Genomic DNA, 9454 nt, shown 5'->3' on the forward strand with positions numbered 1-9454 from the left:
ATCAATTACCTTTACGCTTTTACCATTAAATAATAATATATCTCGCTCAATCGATAATAAAATACGGGGTATTACAACTTGGCCCTTTATCCCCAATACTATAACATGGCTCAACAAGGGTATGTTGACCCTAATGGCCCTTTGCCTCTTGGGCACAACCACAACACTTGTTCCCTAATCAAGGGAACCAAGCTTGGGATCGCGACGGCGGAGAGCATCCTAGCCAAGGTGGAGGGTACTCGGGTCAAGGAGGAGAGTTTGACCAAGGAGGGTATTGGGGCCAAGCAAGAGGGTATGACCAAGCCGGGAGCTCTCACCAATTTGGTTACCAAGATGAGGAGGATGACGAGTGAAAGAGGCCTACCTCACCACCTCCGTTTGTATGATACCCCTCTCTCTCTCCCTCTCTCTTTTGTATATACATTGCATTTAGTGTAGTTTTCGCATACATTTGTATTATATCTCATTTGCATTAGCTAGTTCATATATTATAATTGCATTGTAATATACCTCACATGATTAGATTAGTTTGCAATGTATTTATCTCACATGATTCATGTAGATAGTTGCATATAGATTAGAATTCATGCATAGTTACTAATGGCCAAACCTATTCATTTCTACACTAGAGATAGTATTTAAATCGGTTTGGGGAGGTTTGATCATAAGTGACCATAGTTTAAATCATGCATCATTTAGTGTAATGTAGATTGCATACATTTGTTATATATGCCATATAGAATTGCATTTAGTTAGAGCATGCATTCATTCATATCATATCATTGCATTTGTACTTTATTTCAAAAAATCAAAAATTCAAAAACATGTTTTTCTTTTTCATTCCTACTCCTACATGTACATTGAGGACAATGTCCAAAATAAAGTGGGGGATGGGAATTTATATTCCAAAAATGCATAAAAATTGAAAAAATTCAAAAAATCACAAAAATATGTTCGTTAATTTCATAAAAACCAAAACCCATAAAAATTGAAAATTTTGAAAAACCAAAAACAAGTTCATTTCCTTTGTAGTGTAGTCATATATATATATATATATATATATATATATATATATATATATATATATATATATATATATATATATATATATATATATATATATATATATATTGTTGTATATATTGTGTTTGTTCATCCTTGTTCACATTGATTGACTACGCCACATCCGAGACATGAGGATATTGAAGACCGCATGGTATGATCTTTCCAATCTCCTTTTTCCTCTTTATGTTAATGACTATGTGGCTTTATTTTGATTGATGCGGTATAACAATGTGAACTTAGGACTTGCATTTAGTTTATATGTCATATTAGTTGGTAGAATCATTTGCATTAGGATGTTTATATGTTAGTTGCATCATGGCATGTAGTTGCATGTTAGAAAAATTTTGTGAAACCGTCTATTTGGGAAGCTTGACAAGTGTATATAGGCCCTAGTAGATGCTTTTTCTTCTTAAGACTTTGCTTGTTAGAATACTTGTAAAACACCCTAGGATGTGTCATGCTAGTATCCTTTGACCCATGGATTAAGGCCTAGTCAAGAGTACCTTGTGGTGTGATAACTCCTTGGCTACCGTTTATTCCAAGGTGACCCTTGAAACCATGTATCCATCCATCCATCATCCATGTTCTACCAAATTTTTGTCATCAAAGGGAATAGGCACAAAAATAAATCAATTTGAGTTCAATGAAATGAAAAGTGAAAAAAAGTTTGCAAAAAAAATGCATCAAATGAAAAGAGGAGCAAAAATAGAACTCCTATGCTTCAAATATAAGGCACCCTCACTACATATGGTGTGACTTTGAAAATGTTCAAAAAGAAAATGCAAAAAGTTGAAAGTTGTCAAGTATTGAAATGCCAAAAATCAAAAGAAATGGCAAGAAAGTGTTCTCAAATGTTATATGCCACAAGAAATTGGGGGGAAAAACAACAACAAAATCACACTCCCAAATGAAACTCAAATATCTATTGATCCCTTTATCCATCGTATCCATTTTTGTGCATGGTATAGAGGGGACGACCCTTCTTCTTGTCTAGGCAAGAGGGGGAATTCCGCGATCCTCCAGTGTTTCTAACACCATAGGGAGTCTACTCTTGACAAAAGTATTTAACGATTGAGGACAAAGGTACCCTAGCTTGACACAACTTGGAGGTGATTTATTAGTATCCTTCTAGGCTTAGTAGTTTGAAGAAATTGCATCTATGAAGGAGTGTGTACCCTTGAATTGCTTCCCTTGTAGATAATTTCTGCCACTTAGATGAGGAAAGTGGCTATTCTTTTGTAGATGCATCCATTACTTGCTTTGTGTGCTTTAATGCTTGGATGTGTCGCCATTTTGGCAAGACCCACCTTGCCTTGCAAGAAGGCATCCTACCTCATGGTTGTCTTGTTGTGAGTTGAAGGGGCGGAGTGAGACCCGCTAATTGTCTCATATCGGTTATATTAGTAGGATAGTTTAAATAAAGGTCTAGTTTTTGTCACCTCTTTACTCGGGACGAGTAAAGGTTCGGTTTGGGGATATTTGATGTGATCATTATTTGAGCACATTTAGTCCCCTAATTGAGCCTATTTTGCATACTATTATAACATTCTTTGGCCATTTTATCCGTCAAAACCTTCCTATTTGCTTTTCTATCGCATTTCATATGTTTTGTAGGAAAGAAGATAATAAGGCGGAAATTCCCGTCTTACGTGCGTATTCGGAAGCTATTTGACGATGTTTGATGGACTAGTATGAAGAGGAAGCGAGAACTAAAGACCAATCCTATAAGAATAAAAAGAAAGTGAAGAAAAAGGATTCTGTCACAGACGACGAGCGGCTTGCACACAAGACGCCCGTCCTGAAGTGACAACCCGTGCGTCCAAGCAACAAAGACGCCCGGATTCCTGCAAAGAATCCGAGCGGATTCCCATGAAGACGCCCGAGCACCACCTCATGAATCCGAGCGTCTTCCTCCCTGGACGGACGGACCGCTACAACTTCCGCCAAGATGCTCATCCTTCCAAAAAGACTAGCGTTTCCCTGCTCTAAACTAAAAGATGTAATTACTAATTTAACCTTAGTTAACCTAATGAAGCTCTACTATAAATACCTCACTTGTAAATAATTAGAGGGAGCTTTTTATGGGGTTTTTAGGAGGTTAAGCCTCTACATTAGAAGTTCCTCTTAGATTCAATTAGGAGTAGATTAGAATAGATTGCTTTTTAATCTTTCCACAAAATTACACATTAATCTTTCATTGTTCAAAGATTATTATTCAAGTTTGTTACTTTTGGGTAATTGGAGATTATTGGGTTATTATTGGAGAATTGACAACTCTTCATCAATCAATCAAGTTTCTTCTATTATTCTTTGCTTTATTATTTGGATCACCTCAAGTTTGGTATAATTCCTTTACTCTTTAATCTTTATTGTTCATTTCTTCATTCTATTATCATGTTTATACTTGTTGTGATGATTGACACCATTAATGACATGTTTCCTATGATAATGAGTGAGTAGTCTTTTAGCTAGGATTAGTGGGTAATTAGGGGAAACCAACATGGGATTGATTCATGCTTAATCTAATATGTTCACATGATTAAATTGCTTGCTTGTTGTGATGTCAACTTGATGCACATGTTATGTTTGATGAAATGCTAAGCCTATGAATCCTTGCATTTACAACCATCTCTTATCTACTCAACTTGACTTGTAAGATATAAACCAACTCGAGTCTTGTTAGACCATGCATAGAAGTTGGATAGGAGGAAAGTAAGTCGACTTGTAGGTGTTGTACAATCTAATCGATTCGGCTCCGGGACCCAACTCTTCCTATGAACCGTAAGACATAAACCAACTCGGTTCCCCCACAACACTAATTGCTTGCTTATAATTATAAACATGTTTGTATGATCAATACCATGAATCCCCTATGACCCCATGATATCCTAGCATTTTTAATCATTTGTTTACATCCTTCCTTTTATTGCTTGTTTTACTTTATTGCTTTTATTAGTCTAGAACACAACTACAAACCCAAACAAATTGTGACACTAGCATAATTTGAGATAGATAGACTTAGAACCCAAAGCACACCGTCCCATGGATCGACCTCGACTTACCACTAACTAGTTGTTTGTTGAGAATTATAAATGTGTTTTGATTGGGTGTACAACGACACGCCCACGTCACCAACTCCTTTGGTCCCTTGAATCCTCAAGTGGCACGCCTTCCAAGAACACCGTCTTTGTCGGAACGCCTTTCCGAATGGCCCCGTCTTTGAAGAAACTCCATAATTACAAATAATACTAAAAATACAAAACTATTCCTATTATACATTTGTAAAATGGAAAAACTAATAAAAATAAAAATGATACGAGATCACATTAAATTACAACCGAATCAATATTCCCTTTCATTACGGGTAATATCGATTAAAACTAACGCCATACTAAGATGAAATTACATAATTCAAAATTATATAAATAAAAACATTCAACAATTTAAATATGCAGCATTATAATATTTATCTATCACGCCAAATTATGTGCCAAATCGCCCTATTTAACTTGTACTCCCTCTGTTTTTTTATATATGACTTTCTCACATTTCGAGACACTCCCTTCTCTCTTCAATATCTCTTAAAATATAATATTAAATATTATGATATGTATAATCATATGAAAAAGTTTTTCGTAAGGAATTTAATGGTACCATTTTTATATTTTTTGAACAAATATATTTTTGTAAATATTAAAGTCAAAGGCTTACCTCGTAAATGCAAAGCGTCATATATAAAAAAATGGAGGGAGTATCATTTATATAACCCGGTTTTATGGAAATGCGTGATAATAAGTTCTTAAAATCACAAATTAACGCTTAAATCACATCTAAGCTCAAGTTAATTATCCTAACACTCTTAGGACTCAAAAATTAGGGGTTGTTTGGTTGACACTTGAAAAATACATGAATTGAAAAATCCCATGAATTGCAAAAACATGGGTTGTTTGGTTGCTATGTTTTTTGGAAAATGGAGGAATTAGAAGTTCCCAGGAACTTGGCTTACCTACTCTCCCCTTGGTCATTGAAAGTTCCCATGGAATTTAATTCCTACATGAGCAACCAAACACTTTTGCCAAATTCACCCGAATTGGATGTAGGAACTTAATTCCCATGAAATTGAAGTTCCTAGGAAAATTAAGTTCCTTGATCAACCAAATGACTCCTTAGTCATCACTCAATTTTTGACAATAATTCAACTTGATTTAAGTTTTATGCTCATTTTTTACCTTAAAATCATAACATTTATGAAATAAATCCAAATTAAATTACAATAATTAAAAATTTAAATTTAAAATTTTTGAACATTCTGGAATAATTCCATGACACTCACAATATCAAAAATCATGGTTACAATTTTCGAATTAATTTTGAGAAAATATAGTTGCAATTTATCGGTTTTATCTCATAAAACATCTAAAGTATCCAAAAATTAATCCAATCAATTTTACAACTTTAGATCTGATAAGTGGGATATTTATGCAACCTAAAATAATTTTCTCATACCATGCAATTTGTTTTAGCTATTTATGCTAAAATAGTCACTATTTATGCCATTTTTACACTAAAAACTCATAAATCATGCTACATGAGATCATTTCATCTTAAAATTTACATACACTCTGTAAATCATGCATGTGATAACACATTAAAGTTTCATGGCCTGGTTCGAAGTTTAACTATTTTTAACCATTTTACCTCTTTTAATCCATTTTTATCTCATAGAAATCATAAAACATGCAATATTAATCCAATTAATACGAGATTTTACATACAATTGTACAATATTCATCTGAGGTCATATCAAATTTTCAAGGTCATAGAGTAAGTTTAACTATTTTTAGTCATTTAACCTCCATTTATGCCATTTTTACACTAAAAATTCATAAATCATGAAATATTATTCACATTAATATGATATTTTACATGCAATACATAAAATATTCAAGTGAGATCATAATAAAATACCACAGCCAATAGTGAAGGTTAACTTATTTTAGTGAATAAAAGTTCATTTTACTCATAAAAATGTAATAAAATCACTAAAAAATATTATAATGAGCTATAAATTTCCATAAATCATAAAAATGACCTAAAAATAGTTTAGGACCAGAATATATAATATGCAAAAAAGTTCGGGGCTTTATCTTCATAAAACTCAAATTTTTAGTTTTATATGTTAACATTTTAACTTGGAAAAACAATAACCGATTATGCATGTAACATCCTATGCTCTGATACCACTTGTTAGGTTCATATACCTCTTATTAGACTCTCCTAATAGTGAACAAATTAACTTCTTAATTATTTATTCTTTAGATCTAGTGCATGCATAACAAAATAAGAGATTTAAGAGGAAAAACAATGTCCCTTACATTGTATATATGGTCCGAAAATATGGGCACAAATAAGGTCACCTTCCTTATTTGTTCTTGAGCTTAATATGTTGGATGATCCTCCAAAAATCCCAAAGTAGAGATCCTCCTTAGATTGCACCCAAGACTTATCCCTTAAACTAGTATACTTATTAACTAGATTAATACACTAGTGATGCGTGTCATTTATATGATGTTTCACACCCTATTTTACACGCATTTCAAAGCTCATTTATGTAGTTTATGCTGCATTTCTCCCTACTTCCGCCTACTTTCGTGTTTTTGTACATTATTGCAGAAATGTGAAGAATCCAGCGGAAATTGAGCTAAATCCGTCCCCGAGTATCCTGCATTGCATTTGACGTGAAGTATTCACTTAAGGAACGAGCTTGGTGCGCATTCCAAGGCCCAAAAGACAAATCCACGAGAAGTTAGAAGTCAAGTGTCGGCTACTTCAGTCGATCGACCACTACCCTTAGTCGATCGACCAACCCACGACTTCCAGAGACTACTGTTCAACTCAGAGCAGTCGATCGACCACTACCCTTAGTCGATCGACCAAGCCGCTACCTCAGACGAGAATTAAGAGATCGAGGAAAAGCAAGCCCGTTGTGTTTAGGTTTTAATAATAAGTGTTACATATATTTGCTATATAACGTAACCTAGTTTACATAGACAATCATCGAGAAAATTATCAAGTTTTACATTCAGTTTTAGTTTATCAAATAATTAGGGTTCGGAATATTGTTTCGCATTGGATTTTCGTTCGTGCTTTCAATCATTCCGTTACAATTATTCTGCAATTTTGGTATTCCCTTATTCTTATTTCAGTTCATCTTTATTGCGTTGATAGTATAGAAATTGTTAGTTAGTTTCCCGAAACCGAATTATCGTTTATGTTAATTGTTTGTTCATTCATTTTAAGCATGAATTCTTCTGTCTATTTCGTTAATTTCATTGTTGTTATCATCCCTAGTATGAGTAGCTAATTTAATCGTGCTAGGATGTAGGGGAACTATAGATTAGGCGGCGTAGAATTAACACGGCCTGAATATCGTGTCAGTCGATCGACTGACATACATGGTCGATCGACTGACCACGTGAGGTTTTACCTTCGTTTTAATTGTTTTAATTCTTTATTCGACGAATCGAGTGCACACGACTAGTTGAATGTTTAGGATTTGACTGACCCATTAGATCGAGAGATAGGGACAGTTGTTAGATCACCAATTAAAATGACTAAACTATGCTGAGATCGAAAGATAGGTAAAGTTTAGATTATCAGTCGCTTTTCAGGACGAGAATCAGTATTAGTGATATTAGGGACTTATAGCGAGATCGAAAGATGCTATCTGTTAAGAGTGGACCGAGAGGACCTCTTGTTTTCCCGCCTCATGTATTTGATTTAGACCGACTTAGTTTGCTGCCGCCGAAACTATAGTGAACCGACCATCCTAGTACCCTTCTTTATATTTGATTTAATATATTTCTTTAGTTTAATTTTTATTGTTATTAGCTATAGACCAAATCAAATCAACCCCCACACTTGTCACCTTAGACTAAATTTAGACAACTTTTAATTACATTCGCCTCCTTGTGGTTCGACCCTATTACCACTAGCCTAGGTTAGTTTTAATAGGAATTATAAATATTATTTTTGGTACTCACAACGACGGGTATCAAATTTTGGCGCCGTTGCCGGGGAGGCAATTGTTCTAATTTTTAGTTGTTTTTATTTAGTCCTTCTTAGTTTAAGGGACATCCGTTCCTTAAACTTTTCTTATATTCTTTTTGTAGTTTCTTCTTATGCGCAGGTCACAGGGTGGTGAACTAATACCGTTCAATCCTGAGATTGAGAAATCCCTGCGTGAGTTGAGACGGTCATCAAGGGTATTGCCGACAGAGGAAGAGCTGAGTACTCTGTCAAGTTACTACGAGAACGAGCTGTTCGAAGAAGATCCACCTACATCTCCTGCTTCTACTTCTTCAGCTGAGACAGTCACTTCTCCAGAAATTCCAGTCATGGCTGAAGAAGCCACTATAGCAAGTCATTCTGAGCCGACAGTTGCAAATCTTTATAAGGGGTTCGAATTGCCTGTAGCTGATAGGAAATTCGAACCGAAGCCTTCTTATATCAACTTGGTTGAGAGAAACCAGTTCGGGGGAGCTGCAAATGAAGATGCAGCCAAGCATATGGAGATATTTATTGATTATTGCTGCTCTATACCCCCGCCAACCGGTGAGACCCAGGACTAGATAAAGGAGACCATGTTTATATTCTCACTCCGCGATGCTGCAAGGGAGTGGTACAGAGATCTGGATTGAGCCGCTCATGGGATCACCGACTGCAATTCATTGGCCTTGGCATTCTACAAGAAATACTTCTCTGCCTCGAAGACAAATGCCATTAGAGCTCAGATCACGAGCTTTAAACAGGGACCTGATGAGAACTTTCATGAAGCATGGGTCTGTTTCAAGAAGCTGGTGCGAACCATTCCGCACCATGGGTTTGAAAAATGGAGTCTCTGCAATCAGTTCTATAGCGGGCTGTATGACGATCAGAGGGCTATTTTGGATGCTGCAGCCAATGGCCGATTTGCTGAGAATATGGGAGAGACTATGGGGTGGAAGATCATTGATGACTTAGCCACCCATAATGCTGAATATGGGAATTCCAAAGGCAATCAGAGGAGGAGTGCTGAATCCCCTTCTGTAGTTGCATTAGAGGCTCTCACGGCGAGGTTTGACAAATACGAGTTGGGAGGAGCTTCAAAAGGAGGAATGTATCATGTGAACGCTGTTTCAGATGGCCCTTTCGTCTGTAGAAGATGTGGAGCTGAGGGACATGTTTCAGAAAATTGTCCTAGTCCCTTTGAGTCTTGTGCTGCCTTTCAACATTATAGGCAGACAAACACGTACTATGAGCCGAATGTCCATCCCAACTTGAGGCGGAGTAGCCAGAATGTCCTGAATCCGACTCAACCTCTACAGCAGCAGCAGCAGCAAACTTATGT

At 35.8% G+C, this 9454-nt stretch overlaps 1 non-coding gene across 1 annotated transcript; it reads right to left on the reverse strand.

Moving 5' to 3' along the window:
* Window positions 1–8843: 8843 nt before the first annotated feature.
* On the reverse strand, window positions 8844–8950 carry LOC141650269 (small nucleolar RNA R71). Its single transcript, XR_012546311.1, has one exon. It is a non-coding gene; the product is annotated as a small nucleolar RNA R71 (small nucleolar RNA).
* Window positions 8951–9454: the final 504 nt, after the last annotated feature.

Source organism: Silene latifolia, chromosome 3 (assembly GCF_048544455.1).
Source record: "Silene latifolia isolate original U9 population chromosome 3, ASM4854445v1, whole genome shotgun sequence".
Lineage (NCBI taxonomy): Eukaryota > Viridiplantae > Streptophyta > Magnoliopsida > Caryophyllales > Caryophyllaceae > Silene > Silene latifolia.